The sequence below is a fragment of the Eucalyptus grandis genome, chromosome 2 (genome assembly GCF_016545825.1).
Source record: "Eucalyptus grandis isolate ANBG69807.140 chromosome 2, ASM1654582v1, whole genome shotgun sequence".
NCBI classification, from domain to species: domain Eukaryota; kingdom Viridiplantae; phylum Streptophyta; class Magnoliopsida; order Myrtales; family Myrtaceae; genus Eucalyptus; species Eucalyptus grandis.
In genome coordinates this window covers 19,341,473-19,359,012 of record NC_052613.1, presented here as the reverse complement: position 1 = coordinate 19,359,012, position 17,540 = coordinate 19,341,473, and the positions used below count along the sequence as shown (strand labels likewise).

The window sequence follows — 17,540 nt, the reverse complement described above, 5'->3', positions numbered from 1 at the left end:
TTGATGAACTGAGTTTTCAAAGAATATCTGGATCAATTTGTGATTGTTTTATCGACGATATCCCGGTGTACTCGAGAAGTCTGAGGAGCACAAAAGGCATTTGAGGATGGTGCTTCAAACACTACGGAACCATGAGTTGTACGCTAAGTTTAGCAAGTGCGAGTTTTGGTTGACTCATGTTGCATTCCTAGGTCACGTGATTTCGGGCGAAGGACCAAGATCGCGGTTATCAACGGCCAAGAACGACAACAGTGACGAGAGATCAAAAGCTTTTTGGGTTTGGCAAGTTACTACAAAAGGTTTGTGGAAGAATTTTCAGTTTTGGCCTCATCGTTGACTTGCGCTGAAGAAGGAAGAGAAGTTTGTGTCGACAGATAAGTGTGAGCGTAGTTTCCAAGAGCTTAAGTAGAAACTAACTATCGCACCAGTGTTGACAATTTCATATGGTCCTGGAGGGTATGAGATCTACAGTGATACGTCGTTTAGAGGACTGGGTTGCGCGTTAATGAAACATAGTAGGGTTGTTGCATACGTGTCCCATTAGTTGAGACCTCATGAGCTGAATTATCCGACGCATGACTTGGAACTCGCAGCAATCATCTTTACTCTGAAGATTTGGAGACATTATTTATGTGGAGAAAGATTCCAAATCTTTATAGACCATCAAAGTCTCAAGTATATATTTTCTCAAAAGGAGTTAAATATGAGACGAGTGTCGTTGGATGGAACTTCTGAATGACTATGATTGCAACATCTTGTATCACCCACGGAAAGGCTAACAAGGTCGCGAGACGCTTTGAGTAGGAAGTCTTCGGTTGCACAAATGATAGTTAAGGAATGGATTTTACTCGAAAGAGCTCGAGATTCGGTTTTCAAATTTGAGGTAGGTCACATTTCAAATCTTATGGCCACCATCGAATTGAGCGGAAGTGAGAATCGGGAATCAAGACGCTTCAGTTGACAGACCCAGATATTTAGAAAATCCTGCAAAAGGATACCGAAAAGAGAAAGGCTAATTTTCAAATTTCTAAAGACGGAACACTAAGGTTCCGAGGACAATTGTGTGTACCTAACGAGGAAGAGCTTAAAGAATAGATCTTGTCGAAGCTCATCGTAGTAGTTACAAAGCATTCATCCAAGCGATGCGAAGATATATCGAATCTGCGTCAACACTATTGGTGAACCGGTATGAAGGAGGATATTTCTAAACATGTTGCCAAATGTCTAACGTGTCGGCAAGTGAAGACACATCACTTTGTAAGCCGAGAGGACTTACGCAACCTCTCGAGATTCCGAGTGAAAATAGGAATACATCACAATGGACTTTGTGATGGGCTTACCAGTCGAGAGGGTAATGATTCCATTTGGATTATGGTCAACGGGGCCGATGAAGTTGGCTCACTTTATCGCCGTACAAAGGACCTTGCATTGGACAGATACACAGAATTATACGTGCATCAAATTATTCGTTGCATAAAGTGCTGGTGACAATCACATCTAATAGAGACCTGAGATTTACAACTGCCTTTTGGAAAAGTTTACAGATCACCTTGGGGACAAAGCTGCAATTCAGTACGGCTTATCATTCGTAGACAAATGCCGATTTGAAAGGACGATTCGAACTCTTGAGGACATGTTGAGAGCTTGTGTGTTGGATTTCAAAGGAAGTTGGGAGGAACATGACTTCATATTGTTGAGTTCGCCTACAACAACAGCTACCAGCCAGTATTCGAGGTGGTACCTTTCGAGGCGTTGTATGGTAGAGCGTGCAAAACGCCAGTTTGTTGGGATGAGGTTGGAGAACAGAAAATCACAAGCCCGGAGTTGGTTCAACAGTCAGTGAATCAGTCACAGTTATTAGGGACAGATTAAAGACTACTCAAAGCCGTCAGAAGAGCTACAGATCAGCGTCAAAGACCTTTGGAATTCCAAATTGGTGAGCACGTCTTTTTGAAGATGTCACCGATGAGGGGTAGTCGCGCTTTAGCAAAAGGGAAAGTTGAGTCCGAAATACGTAGATTCTTTTGAGATTCTAGAAAGGATAGGGACTCAAGTGCATCGTCTTGCATTGCCACCAAGGTTGGCGCAAGTGCATAACGTCTTTCACGTGTTAATGTTGAGGGAAGTATGAGCTTAATCCGACCTATGTGCTGAACTTTGAAGAGTTAGATGTGGACAATAGGGTGTCATACGTAGAGAGACCGGTTCGATTGTAGACCGCAAGGAACATGTTCTGCACACTAAGACAATCTTGTTAGTCAAAGTGGTCTGGTAACACCACGGCACAGAAGGAGCAACCTGGGAAAGTGAATATCCAATGAGACAACTGTACCTCTACCTTTTTGTTTAAATATTTGTAATGATTTAAATTTCGAGGACAAAATTTTTATAAGACGGGAAGAGTTGTGACATCCCGAATTTCCAATTATGTTTTCAATTGAATAAGTTGGGCTTTTCATCGATGCGCCTATAGTTCTATTTTCTGAGCTGATCACTCACGAGATAACTAGTCTATCTGGTGGAGTAGTTAAGGGATTTTGACGCAATAGACTTGAGAATTCGACCAGAAATCGAATACTCAATTGTGCTAATCTGCAATGGTCAATACGACCTTTGTCGAAATCGATAAGAGATTGGAGATGGGTCGATTCGATAAAGGTATGTGATTAGTGTGTGGGCGATTCCACCGGATTGCAAAATTTTGTCGAACGGCACTAGACGATTTTCTGTCATTTTTGTACCACTGTGCCCATATTCGAAATCTCGAGATTTTCACGACAACCGAGAGTCGTCAATGTGTCGAAGATGCAAATGTGGCTCGAAAATAATCGACCATGGGTCAATTGCACTAAAAATTTTTAAGAGCTACCCGGTAGGTTGGTCATGCTAAAATCGCGCACCTAGTTGAAATTAATTGCGAATTTAAACCCGATTTCAAAAATTGAAAGTTTTTGTCATGTCACGATTCATTTTAGTAATGTTTAGAAGATTTTTCTGAAAACTCGAGATTTCGGCGAAAAATCAAAATAAGGCTATTTTGGACCGGGGGAAAATTAGAGGGCCTTTTTTTGTCAGATTTTTGCTGTCAAGTTGGTTCAATTGATGAGGAAAAATCATGAAATGGATGATGACACCTTGGCTGAATTTTTGGACTCTAATTTGAGCTCAATTGGAGAGGAATTGAATAAAATTTGGAGGGAATTGTCCAAATTCGTAGCCAATGGGGTGCAGCAACATTTGGACCATTTGGGGAAGCTTCTAGGGAAAGTTTGAGTGAGGACAAATGGCTAAGGATATGGCTGATCAAGTGGGGGCCAAGCAATGAGCATTTTGGTGGATATTTGAGGCCATTGGTTCCCCCTCTTGCTGTAGTTGTCTTCTTCTCCCTCCTTGAGCCCACTTTATCCATTGTTGAGAGTTTTAGAGCTTGAGAAAAACTACAGAAACCGGCAAGCCCTCCCCTTAGCCCGTCGACCGCCGCCAAAGCCCCCCTCACCACTTGTCTACTCGTCGCGAGCCCGCACACTACTTGCGAGCCGTCCACCTACCTTGCTTGCGTCCCGCTTGTTCGCCATCCCCCACGTGTCTTGGCCACCGTCAAGACCTCCTGGTTGATGTCCAGTCACCGTTTGCCACCATCTAGCCAGCCGAAACCACCGCTTGGAGTCGCTACAGCCACCGCGTCCCATCCTGTGCCGTTTCAGCCCCTTTGATCCAGCCCAGCAACCTTGAGCAGTGGCCAAAGCTCAGCTCCTAGCTGAGAGCTCGTGCCCGTTTTCAGGCCCGTCTAAACCTCCGTTGGTGTTGTCGCAAGCTCGAGTGTCGCTCATCTCTGTGTCGCCAACGTCGTGGACTCACCAGCCCGCTAAACCGGTGAGTTTACTTGCTAAACTCTACTTATGGAGTTAATGACGCTTAGTGGATAATTAGTTTAGGCTAATTAGGGATTAGGTGGTTAGTTAGTTTAGATTAATTATTTAATTGTTCAATTGTGCATGTTAGGTGGTTAGAATATACTAATTAGAGACTAGATAGATTGTACTATTTATCTAGTTAGGTTCGGAAATAGTCTAGGCCCGTTTAGGTGGTTAGATTAATATTTCCGGCCTAAGTTGGTATTTATGGTATTTAAATTGCTTTATTTAATTATTTTTATTATTTAATATTTTCTAGAAATTATACCAGGATAGTCGGTGACCGGAATTTCGTGTTGATTGTAATTGTGTGCTTAGTTAATGCAATTGAGTGTTAATTTGTGCAAATTAAGTAGTGATTGGAAATTTGGTTATTAATTCCAAAATTGTGAAATTTCGATATTTACTAAGAAAACCCCGAATGTCGAATTTTGACATCGAAAATAGTTTTACATACTATATCAAATAGTGAGATTTTAAAGAAGTGTATCGGTTTTTTGGTCCAAATTGACCGTGTACCCACACACGATTATTTTTACCGTGTGTTTTTAATACGGAATAAAATAGGCCAAGTACATTATTTTAATTATAGCATTTGAGTATGAAGCATGATGTCTTGGCCGGGATTGAATGGGTGCATGAATGATATGAGAACCTATCACGAGCTTTTGGGGCCGGGCGATGCTCCTTCGAGAATGCCCCAAGTCAACGGATGCCAATCGCAGTGGAGGCTGGACCAATGCTCTTATGTGGAATGTCGTCTAGATGTAGACGTTGCAATGCTCGATGGTGCGAGACGACACCCGACTACCCCAAAAGACCGGTGACTGTTGAGTCGGTCGTAACCGTTGGGTTGTAATCAATTGGAATGCATGATTGATTGACTTGACGCGCCTTATTATGGGACAAAATTGTGTGGCATAGTATAGAACATGTCATAACGATTTGGCCTTATAATCGGGACCCTTGTGTTTATTGAGATGAAAGTGGTGGCGTTCCAATTGATTGAGTTTGATTACTGCATATGGTTGTGTTTTGAATTGTGCTGATCTACGAGGAGGATCGAGACAAGGTGAGTCTCGTGGTTGTGTGATTGTGTGGCTAGACGTATTTCTTTCCTAGTCGGAGTTTAGAGGGTGAACTTGTTGAAACATTGTCTCACCCCGTCATGGGCTCAATTTTTTTTTTTTTTTTTCAGGTCCTTAGATGGCAGCTCCACCGATACGTTATGGTTAGCCTCAAAGGGTTACCGAGTTGGTTCTTGACTACCCTATTCTGAGGCCACGGGGTCCGGGTTTATGAGCTCGTAGTGACCACCGCTCCGGGTCGGTGAGGGCCAACCTTAGAGAGTACCTCATCAATTTAGGGTGTGGTTTCGCCACGGGCTAAATAGATACAGAGTTGGTCCCCTCCCGGGGTTTTGAGATCCCCATTGTGGTAGTCGACGCCGCTTTTGGCGAGGATACAGCTGACCCTCTTGATGGGGCTGTGGTGGACCCAGTGCCCCCGGAGCCTGTGGAGTCCGAATGATTGGTGAACGCGTCCGACTAGTGGACCATAGGACATTTTCCTTTTTGAGGGCTAATCTTTTTGGTAAACAGGCTAGTCTTGTATATAAACTTAGTTTGTGTATAAAAGCGTGTTTTGGTTGTGAATTTGTTATCCTGTTTTTCTATCCCATGCTATTTGCTGTTAGGGGTTTATTTTATTCGCTTCCACATGTGCAATAAAATGAATGGGTCGGCGACGCGTCTAGACTTCGCAATTTCATTGACCATCGAGGATGTGCGCGTGCTCGGAGCTCCGAGGCATGACAAGTCCGCTCTCTCGACCCCCACCAAGGCTGGCATCGCCGAAGGTTTCAAGAGCTCATGCATCAATATATTCCAGGTGAGTAGTTATTCTTGTGCGGTTGCGTTCGTTTGCCGTTTTGAGAAATGTTTTTATCAGTAGGATCGGAGTTGATTTTTATCTCTCACTTTATGGAGTTGATGGAGTCACGTTACGATCTGGCGTTGCTCTTTTGCTTCTCTGATATTTTGTCTTTGTGCGTGGTTGAAATTAGAAATCACGTCCCTCTCCTTTTTCAAATGCTTGACGAAATTTCAGCTTTTGCATGAGGATGTGAACGTGCACATTTTCAAACAAAATCTTGTGGAAACTTCGATATGCTTTAGCTGTTTCTGAGACAGCTATAGCTACGTAGCTGCGCTTTTGCTGTGTAGACAAATCTTGCAGATGATTGCCGACTTCATTGATCATTTGTCCATGCTCTTGGTTATTTGATTCTCGGGAGACATATACGATCAAGAGAGTCTATTGTGATTACATAAGTAGATGTGGTAATCTCTGCTGTGGGGTGAGCACAAGTAAAGGACCAAGACAGAATTGTTGCTGCCATTAAAGCAGCTGGGAATATCAAGGTGGTGCTGTGCCTAGTAATTTCATTTCAAGTTCCTATTGTTGGTTTAGCATTTGACTAATGGGTGTTAGCTTGATTCTTGTCTTACTAGTTTAAGTGCATTGCGATGTCATTGCGAGCTTTGCTTTGATGAAATGGGATGGATGGATTTATCTATCTGTAGACTTCAACATCTTTCTTTTTTAAATGGTCATAACCCTGTGTAGAAGTCATCAGTGAAATTCAAGAGTAACTATTTTAATTCAACTATAGGACAGTGTGGGAAACATGAACTAGTTAATCCTTGAAGTGGTACTTAGTACTTGTCGCTGCTTTGAGTGGTTGACAGCTATGTAGCACGGACACTCTTTGGAAGCTTTCGTGTCGTGTCCAACACTCCGACACGCTCCGACACGCGGTCAACGAGTGTCGAAAATCCGACATGTAGTCAACTCTCTCCGACATGCTCTGACATGTGAGTCTAGAATTCCGACACATGATTCCAACACGCATGGGGTCAATTTTAAAATTTCTAATACTTGAGGGGTCAAAATATAAATATACACAAAAGAAGTAATAAAAGAAGTAATAAAATTGCTATAAATATACACGCACGGGGTCCTTTTTTTTTTTTTTTTTTCAGTTTTGGCTTTTTAGAATTGTTTTAGTTTTCAAAAGTCTTTTACTATAAAAGAAGTAATAAAAAATGCTATATATGATAAATAAATAAATTTAAAAATATCATTTCAGCATTTTTCTTTAAACAATGTTTGTTTCCTCTAAGTTTTATGTATTATTGTAACAAATTAAAATAATTAATAATATTATTTAATATTTTTCGTGTAAATTAATTCTATGCTATTTTTTATGTATTTATATATAAAAATATATTTAATATATAACGTGTCGGAATGTGTCAAAATTCTCTATTTTTAAGAAATGACATGTCGGCGTGTCGTGTCGTGTCGTGTCGCGTGTCGCGTGTCCGTGTCGGTGCTACATAGATTGACAGTCAATAGTGAGTGGAACTCGGCATGCTCACAAAAGGCATTGGTCTTACCTGATATCTTGTTACTTGTGAAGGTGTCCACGCAAGCAGAATGTCTGCCTCTTCTATATTTGACAGGGTAGAATGTCTGCCTATTCGATATTTGACAGGGGTTATCGGCTGCTGCTCTGTTTATTCTATTTTCTTATAGCACTTGGAGTCGACTTTGCTGAATTGCTGAATTTATTGATTCACTTATGATCACTTTCTACTATGTTATAGTAACATATTGAAACAACTCGAAATTCCTTCTCATATAAGTTTGTCTTCCTTTTTTGTTGGAACTCATACATGTTTCTTGGTTAAGGGAATATGCTCTAAATTTTTTTCTGCTTTCTAACAAAGATGTCTCTTCTAAATTTTATTTTTGGAGATTCTTGCCTTCAGAGTTTGGAAATGACGTGGATTGCGTCCATGCTGTGGAGCCAGCAAAAGCTACTCTTGCCATCAAAGGTAAGATCGGCGGCATTGTTGAGGCCGAGGGAATCCCTGATATCTATGTATGTTGTAACAGTTTTGCAGGTTACATCCTTCCGACATTGGCACAGCTTGAGGCTATAGTTCCCCTAGAGATAAAGTAGTCATCTCGGAAGATGGAAATGTAAAAGGTAAGAAGCAATCTGTCGAAATGTTTCGCATTTTAAGCCGTTGAGATCTCTGTACATCTTTCACGATTCAATTATGATAGCAATTAGAGTGAGGAGCAGTTCTTGGAGCTTGAGAATTCCAGGCAACTTCCTTGTCTGGAGATTTTGGGCCTTTTGCATCCATTAGTCTTCAATTTAGGGACAAATAGATGATATGAATGTCATGTGGGTTACCTTGGCACAATACCACCTGTTCAACATGTAAAGAAGGTTATCTTGATGTATGGGGTTGAGAAAAGAACATATGATGCCAGTTTGATGAATCCGCTCATCGAGATAATTCTTTACAAGATGCGAGCTGAAAGTAACTCTAGGTAGATTGATTGCTCTGTGATTTATTTATTAGCTGAATTCTAAAACTCTCTCCCGTTGATATACAGCAGTGATTAATAAGGAGGATGACATCAGCACCTATACCATCAAAGCCGTGGATGATCCGAGGACCTTAAACAAATTTCAGTACATCAAACCTCCTGCCAACACCTACTTGTTTAGTGATCTCGTGTCTTTGTGGGAGAGAAAGATCAGCAAGACCCTGGAGAGGGTTTATGTTCCAGAGGAGCAAGTTCTAAAGAACATTCAAGGTCAGGGATTAGATTTAAGCACGTGTATTGTCTATTTCTCTCCGAGACTTGAGTATTCTAAAGTCAATCGATCAACTTGTATTGTCATCTTGCGAGGCGGCAGTTCGCTCAATGTGATATTGGCCATATCTCATTCTGTTTTCTTGAAAGGAGACCACACCAACTTTGAGATTGAGCCGTCTTTCGGAGTGAAAGCTTGAGCTCTATCCCAACATCAAATACATGACCGAGAATCGTACCTTAATCAATTTGTTTGATAACCGAAACCGATTGTATTTGGTAGGTTTCTCACATCGTTTGAATCATGAATAATATAGGATTTTGCTAGTTAGGATCCTTGTGTGAAATGTCGCTCCCGCCGATCATCTTATGGCGTGTACAACCTCCAAATATGAGGACATACTATGAACATTCGATGTGTGTGCATCTATGCAGTGCTTAGAGAAGTTACTCTTATTTTGGAGTTTGATATGGTTTTATGTCCAAGCTATGGTAAGCTAAAAGTTAGATGCGGGTTTCTCTAATTTTGTATGTTATATATGGTCCATCCTCGGTGTGGGTAATGAAGTGGAGCCATGAGGTCGAGCCTTGCCCCAAGCATGTGAGGTCGACCCTTGGTGAGGGCATCGAGGCCTTCGCCAAGGCCTAGTGATTGATGGAAGAAGAAGAGGAAACAAGTACATAAGAAATGAAAAAACCGAAAAGAAAAATAAGGGTAAAAAAGAGACCGAAAAGAATACTTTTTTTTAAAAAAAATTTCAAATTGTTTTCATGTGAGCATTGGTTGTGTTACATTAGAAGGCCGACGACGCTGATTGTATCTAGAAAGCATTGACACTCTTTGGGACGTATCCGACACTCCAACTATCACACCCCAATCCTCGAGTGCGTGCCCATCCCTCGGTGGTCTATAATAAAAATGCGACTTCCTAGAACAAGTTACCAACCATTTTTTTTATTGCACATGCAGAAGCGAATAACGAATCCGACAAAAAACCATCTCGAGATAGAAAAGCAGGACAATAGATTCACAAACAAAATGTGCTTTTATAAACCAACCGAGTCATATACAAAAGTCTATAACCAAAAGACTTCAAAAGACCAACTCTTAAAAGGAACTATTCTATCTGACCTACACTTCAGATCACCTTAGCTCGACTCCAAATCCTTCACTCTACGGCCCTAAAAAGAATTGAGCCCACTACAGGATGAGATATAAATCTCAGCGAGTTCATGCTCTAAACCCTGATTAGGAGGGTAATATGCCTAAAAGTGTCCTAACCACACAATCATACAACCACAGAGACTTACCTCATCTCAAATCCTTCCTACAGGTCAACACAATTCATACCATAGACAGCACCAAAGCATGAGCAACAACCAAGCTCAATTAACTGGAACGCCACACTCAAATTTCAAACAAGCATAGAGGTCTTAATTATATAACCAAATCGTTATAACACGTCCCATATTGTGTCACACAATTTTGTCCCATAATCCGACACATTTAACTCAATTAAACATGCGTTCCTAGTTTTGATCTCGGCTTATAGCATGTCATACTCTCTTTGGCAGTCTACTAGCATAGCTAGGCATCGTCTCACCACCATTGAACACGGCGCGTCTCTCAAAGACGGCTTTTCCGAAGGAGCGTAGGTCTAGAATCTTTTGCAACTTGAGTCCCCGAGTGGGTATCCCATATAAGGTAACATTCGGCTTAAAAGCTCGAGACGGGTTCTCTTAACCAACGCATGATCAATCAATTTCGGCCCAAGACACTATGCATTGCACTCAAAAGCCTCCATTAAAATAGTGATCCTAGCCTATTTTCTTCATATTAAAACACCCGGTGAAAATAGTCGTGTGTGAGTACACGGTTAGATCAATCCTTGAAAATTGATATCCTCCAATTTAAAATCCCACTGTTTTTATATAGTATATAAAACTATTTTTGGTGTCAAAATCCGACACTCGGAATATTCTAAATAAATAATGAATTTTCTAAATTTTGGAATAAATGACCAAAAATCCAATCGGCACTCGATTTGCACAAACTAACATCCAATTGCATAAACTAAACACACCATTGCAATCAGCATGAAATTCCGATCACCTGGCTATCCAGTCTAATTTTCGAAAAATAATAAATAATTAAATAATTACTAAAATTCATTAAATAATACAATTAAATGCTATAAATAGGAACTTAGACCGGAAAAGCCTAATTAAATACCGAGACGGGTCCGGAAATTTCCGAACCAATCTAGATAATTAATACAACCTGTCTAGTCTCTAATTAATCTAATCTAACAACCTAACATACAGAATTGGATAATTAAATGACTAATCTAATCTAACTAACCACATAATCCTTAATTAACTTAAACTAATCATCTCCTAAGCATAATTAACCTCTAAGCAATGTTTAGTGAGTAAACTCATTGAATTTGCGAGCTGGTGAGTCTACAGTGACGGCGACGCAGAGACAAGCGACAAACTCCGAGCGCGACGCCAACGGAGGCTTGGACCGGGCCAAAACGGCCCCGCAAAGCCCACGTTTACTGCTGGACTTGGCTGAACTTGCGGTTAGACTTGCGACTTCGAGTGGGCTAGTCGTTGGGGCTGATCATGCGGCTGAAAGGAGCTCCTACGTGGAGATGGGCTCACGTCAATGAAGCTGCTGGCGTTGAAAACTTCTGGTCAATTGACCGCTGAAGGGAATTGGTGGGACGGCTTCGTGCACGGGTGATGGAGTGGAGGACGTGTGGCGCTGGAAGGAAATTCGGTGGTCTTCACTGGGGAGGCTAGTGCTGAATGTTGACTCGGTGGACAGATGGACGTGCGGGAGAGAAGCCAAAAAGGAGAGGGGGCGCTTACTGGCGTCTTCGTGGCAACGTGAAAGAGGAGCAGCAGCTTCAGTCAAAGGGGACAAGCGGTGGTGGAGGGCTGGCAGTGTTGATAAGGGTGGGCAGTCACAACTTCGGGGCTTCTGCTGGCGAGGGGTTGACCGGGGGAGAAGATACGTGGACGTGTGGCAGCTTGAAGGGAAGAGCTCGGTGGAGATGGCAGAGGATGGAGGGGAATTCGATGATGGAGAAGCATGCGGGTCTTCGAAGAAACAAAATGAAAAGAAGAAGAGACAGAACAAGGGGGATCGGGAGGAAGCGGGCGCACGAAGAAGGGGGAAGGTAGCGTACGAGAGAAGATTGGTGAGGGGGCCAAAAGTCAATGAAAAAATCTATATTCATCATTCCTTGGACCAAAAAGTCTTCAATCTTATCCTCTTGTCCATAATTACTTTCTTACTTATAATTTCCCACAAATAATCCACTTTGATTGCCAAAGTTGCAGCCCCCATGCCAAGCTTAGAATTTTCTCATTTTTTGGATTTCAATTTCTTCCACAAATTCTCTAATTTGATGTCTAATTTTGATGAAGAAGAAGCCCACACAATTTCTACAATTTCCTTTCGCCCGAGTAGCTCAGTTTGGAAGTCAAAAATCCATTCAATTTGGCCATTCCAAATTTCCGTTCTTTTCGAAACGTTCAAATTGATTTTTCATAAAAATCCCGAACTCTCCGAAAATTCTTGGGAGGATGAGTCGACGTTCCTAAAATAAATCGTGATATTTCAAAACTTTCAATTTATGAAATAGGGTTCAATTTCGCTGTTAATTTTAATCTAGCACGATCTAAACGTGACCTAACCTACCGGGTAGCTTTTAGGAATTTTTAGTGGCCCGACCCATGGTCGATTATTCTTGAGTCACATTGTGCATCTTCGACTCATTGGCGACTCTCGATTGTCATGGAAATCTCGAGGTCTCAAATACAGACACAGGGTACCCAAAACGATCAAAAATCGGTCTAATGCCGATCGACAAGAATTTTGTAATCAGATGGAATCACCCACACTTAATCACACACCTCTGTCAAATCGACCTATCTCTGGTCTCTAATCGATTTTTAAATTGTGCCATAATGACCCTTGCAAATTAGCACAGTCGAACAATCGATTCCTAGTCGAATTCTTAAGTCTATCGCGTTATAATCCTTTAATGACTTCTCTAGATAGTTTAGTTATCTTATGAGTAATCAGCTCAGAGAATAACACTATAGGCGCATCGATGAAAGACTCGATTCATTCAATTAAAAACAAAACTGAATTTTCAGGATGTCATACCAACACGTGTTCAATATGCTTTGACATGTTTCGACACGTGATCAACATGTGTTGAAAAATCCGACTCGTGATCAACTCTCCCAATACGCGAGTTCGGTGTTACACTTTGACACCTTTCGATACGCGGTCACAGATATCAAAAAAATCTGACACGTGATTAACTCTTCTAACACGGTTTGACATGCGAGTCCAGAATTCCGACACATGATTTCGATACACACAAGTCAATTTTAAAAATTTTCAATAGATGACGAGTCAAAATGAAATATGTACAAAGATAAATAGTAATAAAAATAATAAAAGGAGAAAAAAGAAAACCTAATCTCCTCTTCTCTTTTGACTTTCACTTCCTATAATTCACAATTTTTAGTGTAAATTCATTCTAGTCTTTTTATTATTATTTATTTATTTGTGAATTTGAATTAAATTAATTTGATTAAAATAATCATAGAAATGATAATTTATCATGTATATATAAAATATATATTTAATATACGATGTGTCCTAATGTGTTCGATTTCTTTTCTTTTCTTAGATAGACGTGTTGGCATATCATGTCATGTCATTTTGTGTATTGCGTATCGGTGTTGGTACTACTTGGGATTGTATCGCAAGGTCAATCGTTAAAAAATTTAGATTTAAATTAATCAAATCAAAATATTTAAAATTGAATTGGTATACATGTCAAAGGTTTAACAACTTTTACTAATCATTCCATATTTCGACACTCGCATTGTTGCTTTTTTTCTCCCATAGAGGTTATGAATTACAAATATAGTAATCTTATGTTGGCCAATTAAAGAATGGTAATCTTGTGTCAACCCACCTAGAAAAAGAATTTATTGAACCTTGAAACAATACCACAACAGCTATGTAGCTGTATAATATCATGCTACCATATAAATGTAGAGTAGCTCATTGCCCATTTCATACCATTTTCTTATCTTTTTCATATGATAAAGTCAACGTAAAAAAGGTAGTTTCAACTATTTCCTCATCAATTATGATTACGTAAATTTATAGCAATATCAAAATTAAATTTTCTTGTTTTTTGCTAAGTTAAAATCTATCTTACGTTTGCCTCAGCTTTGTTGGCTTTGTGCCTAACTTGTTTGGTGGCTGTTGTTGTTTTGTCGGACATCCTCTACTCATTCGGACTAATTTGTCCTTATGATAGTAAGTCTTTGGTGCCAGACTGTGTTGTATAGTTTTGGTTTACGCTCAATATATTGATTATTTATCAAAAAAAAAAAAAAAAAAATCTATCTTACTTCACAATAATTTAGTTTATCACTGAAATTAAACAAAATCTTATCTTCTGTCTATTTTCCCACTTTCTATGTACCATTTTTCCAATGAAGGATTTATCTCAACAAGAAAATTCATTTCAATGAAAAGACGGTTAGGACCTAGCAGGTCCTTTAAACTGCTCCACCCTGAATCGGGCATCCCGGGATGCCCGGTTAGCCCCCATTTATAGGGGTTTAACTGGGATTACGGGATAATGTCCCCATGGCTTCCCCGCCAACCCCTCTAAAAGGAAGGGAGCCTCGGATCCCCGTGAAGCCATTCTCCTAGCATACTAGGCTGGGTTTAGGGAAATGAAGAGTCGGGTAGCCCCCACCGTGAGCGGGCTACCCGGGTGGCGGCGGCAACGTAAAAAAGGTAGTGTCAACTATTTCTCATCAATTATGATTACGTAAATTTATAGCAATATCAAAATTAAATTTCTTGTTTTTGCTAAGTTAAAATCTATCTTACGTTTGCCTCAGCTTTGTTGGCTTTGTGCCTAACTTGTTTGGTGGCTGTTGTTGTTTTGTCGGCATCCCTCTACTCATTCGGACTAATTTGTCCTTATGATAGTAAGTCTTTGGTGCCAGACTGTGTTGTATAGTTTTGGTTTACGCTCAATATATTGATTATTTACCCAAAAAAAAAAAAAATCTATCTTACTTCACAATAATTTAGTTCATCACTAAAATTAAACAAAATCTTATCTTCTGTCTATTTTCCCTTTCTATGTACCATTTTTTCCAATGAAGGATTTATCTCAACAAGAAAAATCATTTCAATGAAAAGGCAGTTTACGCCCTTCCGGAATCCTCCAATGACTCTCGAGTCTCTATCCCTGTCACGAAGACAAGAACCGCCACCTTAGCCCGCCGCCTTAGCTCTCTCTCTCTCTATATATATATATATATAGACACACACACATACAGTTATAACAGAGTCACTTCACAGACCGATCAAGATCGCCAGGAAGAACGACGCCTCCGCTGTGAAAGCACCCTCCAAGATGGCCGAGAAGAGCAGAGTTGGTGATCGGCGGCACCGATGCATCGGAAAGTTCATCGTGGAAGCAAGTGCTAAGTTCGGGTCACCCTACCTTCGCTCTCGTGAGGGAGTCCATTCTCTCCGACCCAGCCAAGGCCCAACATCGCCGAAGGTTTCAAGAGCTTAGGCGTCAATTTAGTTTGTGAGTAGTTCTTCCGATGCAATCCTGTTCGTTTTTCTCGCATTTGGTGCTCCTGTGGAAATAGAAGCATCCCCTACCATTAATCTCATCCGTCGTTTGAGAAATGTCTTTAACCAGAATCAGAGTCGCCATTTATCTCAATCTTTCACAAGATTGAGTTGATATTTGGTGTTTCTCTTTCCCTCCTCCAGTAATTTGTCCCTGAATTATTGGTCGTTTTTCACATTGACTGACGAATCACCTCAGCTTCGCATTCTGATACGAAGTACGAATAGATTACATTTTTAAACAAATCTTACAAAAACTTCCATATTTTACGTACTGCCTAAATGAACTTGTATATAAAAGTGAATGTGACTGACCTTTATTCAGATGTCACCGCAAATCCCTTGCTATAACCTTTTCAAAAGATCGGTAGGCAATGTATGGACGATAATTCTGTGATGCTTTATTTCTTAAAAATACTTTTTCTCGTCTAGTGAAGGTTTTGAAGTCTTTGAAGTCTTTCTGCATCGGACTTCATATCTATCCTTTCATAGTCTTCCTACTGGCCAAGATAGGATTGATTGATGATTGGCGACTTTATTGATTGTTTGTCCATGCTCTGGTTATTTGATTCTCAGGGAGACATATGATCAAGAGAGTTTGTTAACCGGGCGATTAAGCAGGTTGATGTGGTCTGCCGTGGGGCAACACAGTAGAGATCCAAGATAGGATTGTTGCAGCCATCAAAGCAGCCGGGAATATCCAAGGTCGTTGCTGTTTATAATAATTTCATCCGAGTTACCATTGCTCGTTTTAACATTAGTAACTACGAAGATCAAATGGTTCTGTGATTTATTTATTAGCCAAATTCTAAAACTCTCCACCTCAATATACAGCAGTGTTTAACAAGGAGGATGACATTGGCACCTATACCATTAAAGCTGTGGATGATCCAAGGACCTTGAACAAAATTCTGTACATCAGACCTCCTGCCTTGATCGTATATGTCTCCCTGAGAATCAAATAACCAAGAGTATGCACGAATGATCAAGTCGGCAATTACTGGCAAGATTTGTCTACACAGCAAAGCGCAGCTACTTATATAGCAGTCTCAGAAACAGCTAAAGCATATCAAAAGAAGTTTCCCATAAGATTTTGTCTGAAAAATGTGCATGTTTGTATCATCATGAAGCTGAGATCTCGTCAGGGCATTTGAAAAAGGAGAGGGACGTGATTTCTGATCTCATCCATGCACAAGGCCAACTATTGAGAAGAGAAAGAGCAACGCCATATCATAACGTGAGCTCCATCAACTCGATCAAGAGAAATAAATATAAAAATCAACTCCGATCCTACTGATAAAAACATTTCTCCAGAATGGCGAACGAACACAACCACGGGAATAACTACTCACCTGGAATATATTGACACCTAAGCTCTTGAAACCTTCCACGATGCCGGCCTTGGCAGGGTTGAGAGCAGACTCTCTCACGAGAGTGAAGGTAGGGTGAGCGGACTTAGCACTCGCTTCCACAATGAACTTTCCGAAGTATCCAGTGCCTCCAATCACCAGCACTATGCTCTTTCGGCCATCTCGAAGCGGTTCTTTCATGGTGGAGGCATGGTTTTTCCCGGCGAACTTGCTCGATGTCGTGCTGCAACTGTTGTTGCCTATTGGCACATCAAGATGAATCGTCATTTTATTTTAGCGATTAAGCTTGAGTGCGTTATGATAATCTCTGCTGTGGGGCGAGAGCGCAAGTAAAGGACCAAGATAGGATTGTTGCCGCCCATTAAAGCAGCTTCCAAGAATATCAAAGGTCATTGCCTAGTAATTTCAATTTCAAGTACTATTGTTCGTTCAGCATTTGACTGATGATATAGGTTGGGTATTAGTTGATTCTTGTCTCACTGATTTAGGTGCATCATGATCTCCTTGTGAGCACCGCTTTGAAGAAATGAGATGGATGGACTTATCTATCTGTAGAACTTCACTTCTTTCTTTTGAAATGGTCATGACTTTGGTAAAAGTTTTGAGTGCTCAATTTCGATTTTGACAATTTGCCCAGCTCTTTGATCATGAATTCGTGGGAAACACAAACTAGTTAGTCCTTTAAATGGTCTTTTTCAGTAGTATCATCGGTATTTGTGAATATGTTACCCAATCCACTTGATGGGATAGTATTTAGTAGTTGTCGTTGCTTTGGGTGGTTGACGGTCGATAGTAAATGGAACAAAGCATGCTCTTCAAAAAGGCATTGGACTTACTGGATATCTTGTGAAAGTGTCAAGCAAGCAGAAT

The 17,540-nt window shown here is 40.5% G+C and overlaps 1 pseudogene; it reads left to right on the top strand.

The window, feature by feature from the left end:
* The first annotated feature begins 5,697 nt into the window (after positions 1 to 5,697).
* LOC104434722 lies at positions 5,698 to 15,888 on the top strand (annotated as a pseudogene).
* The last annotated feature ends 1,652 nt before the right edge of the window (positions 15,889 to 17,540 follow it).